Raw genomic sequence first — 14,359 nt, 5'->3', positions numbered from 1 at the left:
ATTAAGCATAAACAAGTACAAATCCTGATTGGCCAATTGTGTACATCAGTACGACTTGACACATTTGGGCAACAGATCCATTTTAGATAAATGTAGAGGAAGACGTCAGATCGGAAGGAAAAGGGAAACCTCACCCTGGAACAGAATAAAAAAATGCATCATCTAACCATGACCACTGATGAATACACAACATTGTTTGTATCAAGTTGTGTCTGAAAAACAAAGGCACACATGGTGGATTTAAGAGAAAAAAAAATTGTTGCAACACAAAGTATGTCAAAGGGAAGGAATGAATGTGAAGGTGTCACTTGATATTAGAAAGAGTCATAATTCAAGCTGTTATTGTTACTATCATTATTATTATTATTATTATTATTATTATTATTATTATTATTATTATTATTATTATTACTATTATTACTATTACTATTATTGTCACTATCATTATCATTATCATTAGGGGGTATGTCAGCTCACGGGACTGAAAATGCTGCTTTGAGTAATATTCCAGTAGACATGGTCATTCACCATGGATTGGGTGTAATTCAACAAAGAAACATGCCAATGTACGACAGTCTCTCATTTTGATACATAGGCCTACACTAAGAACTTGACATAGACATGTTTGTGGGAGACATGGCGACCATCGTTTTTCACATCCAATCACATAAATCATTACGGTGCCTTCTGGCCTCATTTTTTTCATTCTTTTTTTTTTTCTTCTGGCCAATTTCCTCTGCACCAGAATTCCATCTGGACTGTATCAAGGGAAGTCATATTGAACACAAAGAAGTTGTCTTTTTATGTTTTTTATTTATACTGGACTTTCCTGAATGGTGTGTATGTCACTGTATGCATAGTGGGGAGGGAAGTGAAATATAATTTCTGCTCTGTTTATTTACGAGGGCCAGCTGTGTGGACAGTAAGCATGGCTGGATGGCTGGTCTATCAGTTCAGACTCCTTTAGTTACTGGCAGGTTGCAAGAATCCAAATATTTACGTAAAATGTGTAAATGATACACAAATAATCACTATGAATTGACCGCAGCTCCTACATAAATGTAGCATACATATAACAAGTGGTGTCAGCCAATAATCTTTCTCTAAACAGCTATTTAGTTGTAGCCTTCATGCACAATACATCCTGAGTGATTCATAACAGACACTAGCTCCACTGGTAATTCATATGATGATTCATGCCATAGAAATATGATATACATTGCTACATTTCCATCCTAAATCACTAAGTCCTATTTATAAACAAGGGTAAAGACCTCTAAAGATTTCATTATATTTCAATACACTTACTCCCAGATTTGCACAAACAAGGTGATACATTTGAACACCAGATATCAAATCATACTTTTAATGCATCATCCTTCATATCTTTATTTCTTCCTTGGCCAGAACATCTTGTTTAACATGTCATGAAATTTCATGTAATGTCTGGACTCTAACAAAAACTGATGTGCAAGTATCCAAAAACATTAACAAATAGAATTTTACATGATTAACATCAGTAAACATAATTATGCACCATGAACTTTACTGGATGCATTGTACATCACAAATATCAAATATGCATTTAGAGAGGAAATTTAGCAACCCTTTCACTTGCAATAATTTACTTTATTACACTGAAAAATGTGAAAAGATCAAGATGATGATTGTGTGCCCATGCTATGATGAATGCTTCAATACATGCATCCTTTATATCCAGGAATTCTAATCCAAGAGTACCCTGGACAGCACTGCCACATTCATCAGAAACATGGTAGTTGGAATGATGTGGAAACATACTATCATTTCACGCCTCTCTGACAAAGACCATCTCAGAACTGTTTGCACTGCACTTCCAAAATGATGAGTCAGTTGATTAATGTCCCCACAATAACATCCTCTCTAGTGCCAGAATGTTCTACTCTTTCCAATAAACCTTAGACAAGATTCATGGCTTTTCTGCAATTTTGATAATATACATCAAGTTTGTCTTGATTGGTTTCCATAGCAACTTTTTTGATGAAGATCATATCAGTAGCTTTCATAAATTGTGTTGTGAAAATACAACCAATCGAACCTTCCACAGTAGGCAGTCAAAATACAAAAGAGAAACTGGTTTCATTTTATTGCAAGTAGTTGAGCAGAAAGAATTTTATTATAAAATGTAACGTGCAAATACCGAGGAAATCTGAATGTCTTGTTGATCAAATGATAGACCAAAGAGTACCACCATTACAACCAATAATATTGGTCTGACAGAGACTTCCTTCAAAAGGTTAAAATGACCTCTGAAAAACTTTTTGAGCTATTTAACCTTTCAGCATTATTGTTCAACATGCCATCTGCCATTTGCACTTATTAATTTAAGGTACAACTGTACACAATAGAAATCTAATCATGAGAAGACGCTCCACCATCCCAATGCCATGTTTTAATTATCACTCTATCAATGGTGCATGACAAGGAGAATTATGTATCTACAGACCAGAACTATGGAAAGACAGGAGTGGCAGCTGTACAAGATTTTAATTGTCTCAAACATGTACAACAAGGCAGTGTACGAAGAGCAGGTGGCTACAAGGAATAATGATATGGCCCTTTAGATCTCTAGGGTAGACATGGCCATAAAGTTACCAGAATTATTGGCTGTCTAATTTCTGTGATCAATAGGAACATAATGCATTCCTAGAGACTCATGAACATCTGAGGGTGATCAATATCATAATATTCCTAGAAGGAATGTTTCATCTTCTGCCCTTTGATCACTCAGCATTTATTAGATTAAGCCAGTGGCAATATGGATAACTAATTTCAAGTCAAGGACAATTTGCATTAAACTAATTACTAGGCTCCTGAGCTTGGTGCTGTTGGAGATGTCAGGTAAAAATGGTGCTTTGTCCCTGTTGCAAACGAACAAATCATCATTATTTTAATATCTTTTTTAAACGACATTAGGGACAGAATGTAATAAAACTTCAATGACCATCTTTCAGAGCACAATAAAATGACCTTTTAATACTGGAAGACGGATTCACAGCCTTCATAATAGTTCTCTTCCTTTTCTCACAGCACTCCAATGACTAGAAGAGACTATAGACTGTCATATCATTTGCATACACACACTGGTAGGCCAGTTAGTTATCAAATTTCAATATTTGACACACATTTACTCCTCATACATTTTGTATGGCACCAAGAAGATTTCCCAAGACTTGTCTGTTGTATTAACCACTGAGAAAAATATGTGCAACAAATATATCTCATTCTGGAATTTCATACTTTGAGTAGTAACCAATGAGAAAAATATGTGCAATAAATAGATGTCCCATTATTGAATGCATACTTTAAGACCAAAAATAAGTGCCCGTGTTGTAAGAAAAGAGAAATAGCTCCTGCCCCTGAAAGGGAAAGGATGAAACCCAAACACATCACTTTAACATCGTGACATTATTAATCACTTCCTACAGACTATAAAAGGGCAACCCAAATGGGTCTAGGTACAAGAGACTAGGGAGTAAATATGTAAGGAGGCATGAATTTAAAGGGGCATATCAATAACTCTAAGTAATGAGTGCCACAAGTGATCTGGAGCAAAGGTGACACAGTACAGTTGCTTAAAATGACATTCACGGTTGAATGTGGAGATGGTACACATAAGCAAGGCATAAGCCACTTCCACCTACACAGTGATTTCCTTTGACTATTGTATTAAATGTGACTCAATACCACCTCCATCGATGAAGATTTAAAAAAAAAAAAACATGTAGTGTATGACAGTTCACCTTAAGGGAAAAGCATGTGAAATTGCAAAATGCCATATCTTTGAGAAAATTTCTACCTTTTCAGTCACTTGATTCTGCTCTATCTATCAAAGCCAATTTTGCGCTGGGATTGGAGTTTCACTTTAAGGAAGGGGGCATGGTATAACCCTCCAGCTGCACTCAAAGACAATTTTGATATCTAACACACAGACACAAGAAAGTAGCCTAACATAAAACCAAAAGAGAACCCTCTACATTAGTAAATGCACCACCGTGTCATTGTTCAAACAAACTGCACATACCCAATGTTCATATGAGTAATGTCTCTAAGTTAGAAGTGCTTGCAATCCAAATGTCTACCAGGAGTTATAAATGATGCCCATAAAACTTTGGAATGGCTGCCATGCAAGGATCTGAAAGGTAGTAAAGGAAGGAAAACGTTCTGCTTGTTAAGATTAACTAGGGTATCGTGGAGAAGCAACAATTTTGGTTCCGATGAGTAATTCTGCAAACTGACTCTGAATGACAAACCAGATAAAGAAGAAAGGAATTTGGCATAAATCAAATATCTACTCATCTTTTATTAAATCCAAAATCCAGATCTGGTATGGCAGCAGTCAATATGGTCAGGAAGTTTAAAAAAATGTACGAGACTGCAGACAGAGTATATTCTTGAAATATTGTACAAAATTATTACTTTAAATTACTTTAAATTGCTGTCACAATGACCATTTGAAAAAATCATATCTTGCAACAGGTTTAAAAGTACATTCAAGGACAGGGATTTACCATTGATACTTAAGATATTAGAATCACGAAGAAAGAAAAAAATACATAGAACGAAAAGAAACTAAAACTGTTGAATGTATGCATATCAGCTATGCAGTGTCATAATAGACCCTTTCCAAATAGCCACAAGTCATAAAACCATATTGTCTTTAACTACTTATTCCTCATCTGCTTGTTACCAAGGAGGTTCGAAAGATGGAGTTACAACTGACTATAATTATTCAATCAGCTGTCAGTTTTCTATGGATGGACAAAAGAATTCCACAGGTGCATTTGTGCCTTTGATGTTCGATGCTTGAAGCTTGAAGCCACCATCTTTCTGAGCAATCTGAAGATTCATTTTTAACGCTAACATAATATCGGGTATATGCTGCTCGTTTATATATCAAATGCAATGAAATTTCACCTAATGATAAAGCATATAAAACAAAAGTCAATTCCGTTCGAAAATATGTGCAAAAGTGTAAATCTGAGCTGTATTTTGTGAAAGTGTTTGAAATTTTACCCTCATGGAAAGCCAGTTTTATCACTTTTTTCCTTATTTCCGCCAAATAAAACTAATATGGTACCATCTTCAAGTATAGTTCTTTATAAATTAATATGTCAGATTAGCATACAGACACGTACAGTCGGGTAATTTTGATATCTATTTCAGCAATATTTGAGCAATTTCTATTCGCGCACCCCCATGCATATACCATTGCCTACCACCCATCGTTTGTAAGTAGGGATAGCGAAAAGTAATTACCATCACAAAGACATATCTTCCTTGGAAAATGGCGGGTGATTATGCAATGAGACACGAGTCAATTGTCTTCGCATCTGAGCGGCAGATCCAGTTTGACACACACTTCAAATATTTTTGAGTGGCGGCTTCGAGCATGGGATCAAAGCGAATAAGACTGTTGTGACTCCATTTCTCGAACCTCCTTGTTGTTACAGAGAATGGTGTGGAGAATATGACTTTTGTTGGAATACTGGTCGAGATGGAATGTCCATGTATCCAATACAGAGTCATAGCAAGGAAAAAATATCAAAATAGTGAATAAATGGATAAATTAAAGTAGGAACACTTTAAGCATGTCTCATGTGAGGAGTGTCATCCATGACTGTATTAGCTCTTTTAATGTCAGATACTACTCCACTTCTGACAGACATTTTGAACAATTGTCCAGGATTTTAAACTGAGCTAAAAATTGATCAAGAATTTGTGATTGATCACTTCCACTTCCTTGATGACCATGGAATATGTCTTGTAACACATCATTCATAATAAGCACATAGTCAATCTACAATCGGTAAATTAAAAAGCGATGAAATGATGTAGGCATATATGATGACATCCTTCAAAATATGCACCATGAGTTTTATATTTAGAGCTGATTTTTCTTTTTAATGTAAATCATATGACACAATACAAAATATGAAAACATGATATGTAACATGCACTATAAAAGGCATTTTATAATGACTTTTATATGTTGTGGCATCTCAAACTGTACAGTAACTTTAAATGATACAGATATATAAATGGGGTCAAATTCCTATTAAATGTCAGGTATTCCTCAAGAGTCACAAGTGGCAAAACTATGTCCAGTCTTCAACACAAATTCACATTGTCACAATATTTTTCATAACTAGAATATTTCACCATGGGCAATCATTCTCTGTCACTGTCAGTTCCTCTTTTTCAGAATTCAACCTGCAATCTCCCCCCCCCCAAATACTATCAAGAAATATTTGTGCGGAATTTCGCCAATGCTGGAGGGGGTCTGTTACAAACATAGGAAAGGTTTGACTTGAAGCTGGAATGGGGGAGAGGGTACGAGATTGACTGCAAAAGTGTGTGTGTGTGTGTGTGTGTGTGTTATTTGTGGAGGATAGAAGAGTTAGGATGGGGTCAGTGCAATGAATACATTACTGGAACATGTTGAGAGTCTTCACAGATCTAAAAAATAAAAAAAATAAATAAATAAAAAAAATCCTAATGGGAAATTGAGTCATCATGATCCGTACATCATGTGCCCTTAATGATATTGTACTTAGACATATAAATGAACCATTTTCTTGATGGTTTTATTTTGAAGAAAACCATGTCTCACTTTGCTGGAAAAGAAACAAAAATATTCAAAATCTCCTGTGCTTTGAATAAAAATAAATTGTGCCCCAGATAGCTTAATTTAATTTCAAGATGTAATAACTTGACATTCTGAATAATGAACCAGGCATGGCAATAAAGCCATTTCCCTATATCAACTCAACTTCTTCTTTATTTTCATAAGCAAGACACAATTTTCCTTTCCAGCAAGGGGGAGGGAGCGTCATATGGAGACGACCTGCATGAACTGCCTATGGCTTCCCAAGGGACAAGAAAAGAAACACTTTAAAAACAAAGTCAGGCTCAAAATAGGCTGACATGTGACCCATGCTCCAGAAGCTCAAATTTGTTGAGGATTTCTCCTCTATCCCATATTTGGCATTCCAGTTTTCAAAATGGAATCACTACATCAGCCATATCTTAGTCACTACAAGCTAAGATAAATTTTGCTGCTATAATAATCCTCTCTTTTCATGTCTCACATTAAGTTTCCTTGACATTCTGTTCTGTATTTAACCCAAAGTACCAGAGGTACAATGTGGTATATCAATACTCTACCTAATGAAGAGGTTTAACAAACTAAATTGGAAGCTCATGACCATGGTCTCTTATCACTACTCTGATACATACATACAAGTATAATCCTTCTGATTCCAATCATACAAGTTTGTGGGCTGAAGTTCAACTATGACATATGGAGGAAAGCATTTTCCTTCTTTATGTTTTCATTTTTCATTATTGATATCCCTAACATACATCTAGGCTTTCATCCGTACAAAGGTGATATTAAAGGATGAAAAAGTATGCAGTTTTTAATTAGAGGATATTCAGCAAAATATGGTTGCAATGGAAATTACTTTAAAAACAGATGTAACAGTCAAACTACATCATGGTTTGCAAGTAAACATGAATTTTTGAAGAAAATGAGAATTTGAAAAAAAAAGATGCTCAATGAAAAACTATATTTCAAAAGTAAACTAAAATAAGTCATCTACCTACTGTAAAGGAAGATATTTCATGGCATGAAATTTTTGTGAATTGCCACTAGCATTCAATGTAAATAGTGTAGACAGAAACTTTTGTGAGCATCTTAATTTCATTTTGCAAATCTTGGCTCTTATGAAATTGGCAAAATTTCTGGTTTTATGGCATACAAACAAACACATCATTCTGTGTCTTACTTAAAGAATTTTTCAAATTATTGCTACCTCTGAGATCTGTTGAGGAAAATTCTTACTACTGTTTTTCATATGGACCTATGCATACCAGTCAGAGGTAAAAAATACAACAACAAACAAACAAACAAAAACAAAAACAAAAACAGAAGTAACAGCAAACTGAATATGATATCTAGTTCAAATATAGAGAAGTAATGCGTTATTCATGAGAAACACTGCCGTGCACTTTTGAGAAATCATTTTACAGGTCTGTCTTTAAAGAGCGATGGGTGTTTTCCCTTTTCGTGCCTGTTTAATAATTTTCTTCTCTTTTCTTCAATTACCACTACTTTGCACCTTCAGCACTATATTGTATAGTGTGAGTGAGAGGATCTGCAATTTGATTATTTGCTCAAATCTCCAAAATCTGACAACAAGCATCAAGAGTAGGATTTTTTTTTTTTTTTTTTTTTTTGAAGGGGGAGTTTTAAAAATACTCTTGGTGTATTTTCATCACATGAACTGTTTCCTGTACATCAATTCAATGTCATACTATGTATTTAAATATATCGTGTATAGCAGATCATGTTCATATGATGTCATTTTGTTGGTGTGTTCTAAGTATATGGACATTATGAGGGGCTGGAATACAACAAGGTAAATTAGCTGGACCCAATGACCTCATTCAAATGGGAACTCTCAAGTACTCTGAAGACTCCAACACTGTGGTATAGCCAACCACTGTAGGCCCTACATCACTGATCCCAAATTGTTACACTCCTAGCTAGTCTGGAAAAGAAATTGTTTATCTATTCTTTCATGACTGATGGATTTATATTTTGGTATATGACTTTATATTTACCTCTGATATCTTTATCTCTGACATTATTACCAACAACACTTTTGCAGCAAACCTTATATATCCACAACACATAAGTGCTCAAATATGAATATAAAGTTAAATGCCAAGAGTTCCACAATTCTTGCTCTAGCACAGGTGATATTAGAATTATAATGACTGAGAAGACAGCTACAGTATTTGAAAATAGTGAGCTTTAGAGGCCTGGGGTGCCAAAAACATTTCAAAACCTTACTTTGGAATCAAAGACTGATATCACGATCCCCCCCCCCCCAAAAAAAAAAGGCCAGACACAAAAGGCATCAAACTTTGTGTACACTACAGAAATGCTGAACACTCATGATTATCATCCCTCCACATGTCAGACGGAAAAAAAAAAAAATAATAATGGAGAAACCAGAAACATGAGTCTTAGATGCATTGTATACCCTGCAAACTATAATGCCACAGCAAACATTTACTGTATTGTTTTTTCACGATACAATGAGCACGCATTGTTTTCTTGTTTGTAATAAGATACATGGCAGGTATTTCATCACTAACATAAAAGGTATGCTACCAATGAGTGGGTTTTATGATGATATATTGGCACCTTTGACTCAGAGAATCACAGCGGAGGATCTTTTGATATCACTTGGTCCATTTTATGGATGTAATTCATCTCAGTCTCAAAGACACAGCTGAGCTTTTTTATAAAACATAAACATCTAACTTTTTATGAGCTATCATATTCATTTATGCTTTGATAAAATAAGAAAAAAATAATAATGTGCAGGTTGCTATTGCATTTATATCTTTGCAACTGGCAACAAAGAAGCAAAGACATCAATACGGAAAACCTGATGTGATCTTTATTAATTCTCTGGGGCCTAGTTTTTAGATATTTTTGCTTAATATGTGTGCATGACTGTCATCTGAATAGCTTGACCTCTAAACCCATTTGAGGTGTCAGAACATTATCTTGACATTGTATTCATTCCTAACCACAAACTGTATGCCATGCATATCTTACGGTGCATGCATACTCTTGTATGTATGAGTGTTAAGAATGTTTAAACAGGTCATGGTGTTTGTGTCACGGCTGTTTAAAGGAACTGAAGATCACAGTCTGAGTAGAGATTCATTTTAGTACCTGAATATTTCTCAGCTCTGAACAAAAGTTTTACATTTCATGTACATGATTCCCATGAATCATTTTAGCTGTCTGAAAATGGACAATGTTACATCAGCAATATGAAGTAATAGTTGTGAAAACCTGGTATGAACTGTGATTTCTAGTCACAGTGACACCATTTGTTAGAATCCCCTTTCAGCTCTAGATAGCTCTTCCTCCCCCATCTCCTCTCCCACTGTCCCCTGGACTCCCTCCTCCTTCCAGTGCATGTCTTGCTCATGAGATTTACTTAAGGGCTTTTTACACTTGCAAATTTTTGCTCGGTCCTGTACCAATGGTGGGGCTAAGGGGGGGCCTTAGCCCCACTGTTGGTACCGTACTTTCCTTAGCCCGCTGTCTGTTTACACTTGTTTTTGCGAAAGTGGGCTAGCCCCACCGATAATCCCGTACTATCTGGCCCTGCAAAACAGCAGGGTTAGCACCGCAATTGTGGTGCTAATCCCGCAATTGCAGTGCCAAGCAAGCGAGTGTAAACAGAACGAAAAAATAATTCGGGGCTAAGCGACGGAGACGAAGTCCGACCCCCCCATAAGGCCCACTGACCAATCAGAAATGAGGTAATCAAGTGCTGCCGGTGCGTGCATGTACTTGTATAGTGCACAGCGTAATCATGAATATTCATGTGGTTTGGAAAGTACGGGGCTAAGAAATATGAGTGTAAAAAGGTCAGTTTTCTCCTCAGCCCAGGACGAGAGCTTGGTACGGGATCTATTGGCTAGTATAAAAAGCTGAAACAATTGGTACGGGACTAATGATAGTCCTGGGTCAGAGAAAGTATGGGGTTAAGAAACACAAGTGTAAAAAGAGCTTAAGGTAAGACATATTTTACAGATGACTTCAAATCAATGCTACAGAGCTAGAATGCAGTCAGTTTTCAATATTCCATTAGCTCTTAACGAGTGGACAAACCATTAGGGTGTACTTGGTCAACAAATGTTATGTAAGACTGGCTAGTATATGTCCTCTTATAATAGAGCTCTCGCTTTGATGAAAGTCATATGAAGTGATATGTTTACTCAGTACTTCAGCCTTCCTGGGATGTTATGATGAACTCCTTTCCCATCTAAGTTCTACCTAGTGCCTGATCTTCAAGCCTTGCTGTACCTAACACACAGTATCACATCTACAGTTGTAGAAGCCACTCCATTTTCAAATTGACATCAACAACTGGATAACTTCAAACCCAATAGGAGAAGTTTCATTCAGGCCAGTCATAAAATAATGATAAAGTTGCAGAATGTTAAAGTTTCATATGTTTTGCAATGCGGTCATATCAATTGCAATGAAATATATGCAAAGATGTGATTGGTGATACATGCCATCATCCCCTCCCTTTTGATTGGATATAAAAATGCTATACAATATACATACATTAGAACATTCCCTCTTTCAAACATATCATACTAAATTCTGATTGAACTTTCCTAGCTGCCATTTTCTTTGGAAAATGACATACTTAGAAGAAATTCAGTATGTATTTTATGTTAAACTTTGTCCTTTTATATCTTTTAATTAACATCATCATTTGTCTTGTTTGTGCGATCAAGTTCACCAAATTACATTACTATTGAACATTTCTGGCTGCTGCTACATCTGGAATATGACACTTTGGTTTTGTTTTTGTTTTTCTGGCTACAGTTCAGCGACCCTTCTGCCCGAATTGTATCTCTGCATCTAACCTTACTTAGCATTCCTCAGTCGAATATGAACAAAACACATGAAAGATCATCATCATCATTATCATCATCACAACTATCACCGCTCTTAAACTATTTGCTTCATCAGATGACCACAATTGTTATCATCATTCTCATCCTCATTCTCATCATCATTGGTAGCAGAAGAACTATTCACTTCCATCATAATCATCACCATTATCACCACCATGACAACCACCATCAGCATTGTCATCACCAGCACTACGATTGCCATAAATTGAACATCACCATAAACCAAGCCATTGTAAGTGCTTATCCTACTTAATTCAGTTTGTTTAGGTTTCATGACATATGCTCCTGCGATTGCTCCCATGAAATATCTGCACACTAGGCCAAGAATAAATTGTACCCACGAACATAACCCTAACCTTAATCCTATCCTCACATCAAATTAAACCTACAACCCTATATATTACAACCCTAACCCTCACCCCTAAGTCCTTGAAGAAAATAAGACAAGAGCAATTGTTGCAGGAGCAGATATCGTGTCACCGTTTGTTTAACACCCCATCTCCTTCTTGTAGCACTATTAATTTCAGTTTCACGAAGCAAAATCTCCAGGTCAATCTTTCAATCCACTTCAGCTCTAAGAGCTATCATCATCTTGTAAGCCCCACTTGTGTGGATGTTGTACTTATACCAAGGAGGTACTAGGTACCTCCTTGCTTATACTGTGCTTATTACTACCTTTAAGCTATCCCAGCTGCCTACATTTACTCTTTGCCACCACTAGCAAAGACGTAGCGAGGTTGACGTGAGTAGCATGTGATGTAATGGATATACCATCCCTAACCCAAATATACAACTTGATCCATCTATCTATTATCTCATATGAACATATACCCAGCAACACACACACATGCAGGTACATGGAAGTGAGACAGAGAGGGAACATGAAAAACAATGTCACATGAATATATGTCACTTTGTGCCACATTTTGCTCGACAAGTGTAAATTACAGATGTTTGCAGAAGCATCCTATATTCATACAGAGATACGGGCATCATAAATTCCATTCTCCATCTCACTGCATCCTAAAAACAAATTCTCCAAACATGCCTTGATGTAGCATGGCACAATGGAAAGACAGGTTTTTCAATTGATTGCATAAACACGATCTAATTCATCAACCTACCTCCGTATCCCCATCTCCACTGCCTCCCCTAACTCCTCTCTCCCCCCCCCCCCCCCGATTCTTAAATATCGCATCTACTCTGTCAAATCCATTTACAGACATCCCCTCATCTCTTGTTTCAATTCTTCTTCAGCACATCAAAAAAGACATGGTTGGATATGAATTCTCACCAAATGAAGGTACGATAACAATTTTCATAAGGCATGTTTCTGTATTGTCCTTGTCAAACTGCATAACATCAATCAAACAATGTAACTAATCATCGGAATATTGAGGTCATCATACATTGGCCATAAAATGTGATAGAAAATGAAACATTTGTCCTTCCTCATAAAGCAAGTGCCTCGAAATAGAACATAAAATGTGACTAGCATGCCATTCCTTGCTCACATCCTATCCTGCAAGCGGAGCTCGTGTACACAGGGGTACGTGTCAAAATGTGACAAACTGATAAACATTATCCATCACACAGTGGTATCTCAATGTTTGACAATACGACTGCATCCTTACCTTGCTAAACAGGCTGTAACATTCTCCCATCTCGGACGACCAATCACAGTCTCACGGCTCCGTGAGGACTCGACCACCAGAGAGAAAGCATTTAATCCTGTCCCCACTGAGAAGGAGGGGGGAAAAAAACCTCTCTCCGAAGAAATAGGCGAAAAAATGAAGGAGATGGAGGAGGCTGCCAGCAAATTGATATAATCCTAGTTAAAGATTACCAAGCATTGCAAGATCCAGGGCAGAGCCAAGCTAAAGGGTTGTAGAAAAGGGGAAAGCATGGGAGCAGTGTGTTTCACATGGGAGCACATGAGGTAATACAGCCCAGGGTAGCAGTAGAGCACACGGTAGCAGGTCCTTCCACATGGGGGCAAACGTCCTCCTCGCTGGGGCTGGGGTTAATGTTCAGACAGTGGGCCAGTGGCTGGAGAAACTTAATACACCATTCACAGTCCTCCTCTGTCTCTTTTTTCCCTCTCCCTGCTCCTATTCACAGCTTGCTTTCAGAGTAGAAAACACAGTTGTGTTGGGGGAGGGGCACGAGATGAAACTTCACAAAGCTCCTGCGCTGAACGCTCAAAGGTAAATCTACCTCCTTACTGACAGGCCCAATCTGGCGATGGCAATCTGAGGTGAAATTGCTATGTTTAAGAAGAGATTGCACAAAAATCCACAGCTGAACAGTTGGTTTAATTTTTGTTTTCAGGTTTCTTGAGAGAGAGGAAAATACAAACTGTCACAAGGTGAGAGAGAGAGGGAGGGAGATGAGGATTCTTGGTCAAGGATATGTCCTCACTCAATCAGGAGTGCTCTCCCTACTACACACACAAGATACAATATGCAAGAAGATTAATGGAAGGGATGTGTGTGTGTGTGGGGGGGGGGGGGGGGGCTGCTGCGTGCTTTTCAATGGGTTGGGATCCACCGATACCACTTTGCAATCCAAGAGGCAGGGATGAAGTCCCTTGGCAAATGCTGCACACTCCTCCGTTACCAAGGAGAAACACCTCGCCAGGGATGATGGTGTGAGGATGATTGCTGGAGAGGGGGCAGGGATGGTTAACTGACCAACAGATTATTCGGTGATGATGGATGGGCAGGCAGTCAGTCACTGAAGTGTATGTCCCATCCTCAGCTTGGTTTGAGGAGAGTGGAAGTGACGCATG

The 14,359-nt window shown here is 37.3% G+C and overlaps 1 pseudogene; it reads right to left on the bottom strand.

Annotated features, from left to right (window-relative positions):
• Nucleotides 1-13,302, bottom strand: part of LOC139708703 (tensin-1-like) — a 210,337-nt pseudogene extending 197,035 nt beyond the window's left edge.
• Between the last annotated feature and the right edge of the window lie 1,057 nt (nt 13,303-14,359).

Source organism: Diadema antillarum, unplaced genomic scaffold (assembly GCF_040938485.1).
Source record: "Diadema antillarum isolate AM-2024a unplaced genomic scaffold, OU_Dant_1.0 seq00001367_RagTag, whole genome shotgun sequence".
Lineage (NCBI taxonomy): Eukaryota > Metazoa > Echinodermata > Echinoidea > Diadematoida > Diadematidae > Diadema > Diadema antillarum.
This window is presented reverse-complemented; position numbering and strand designations above follow the sequence as displayed.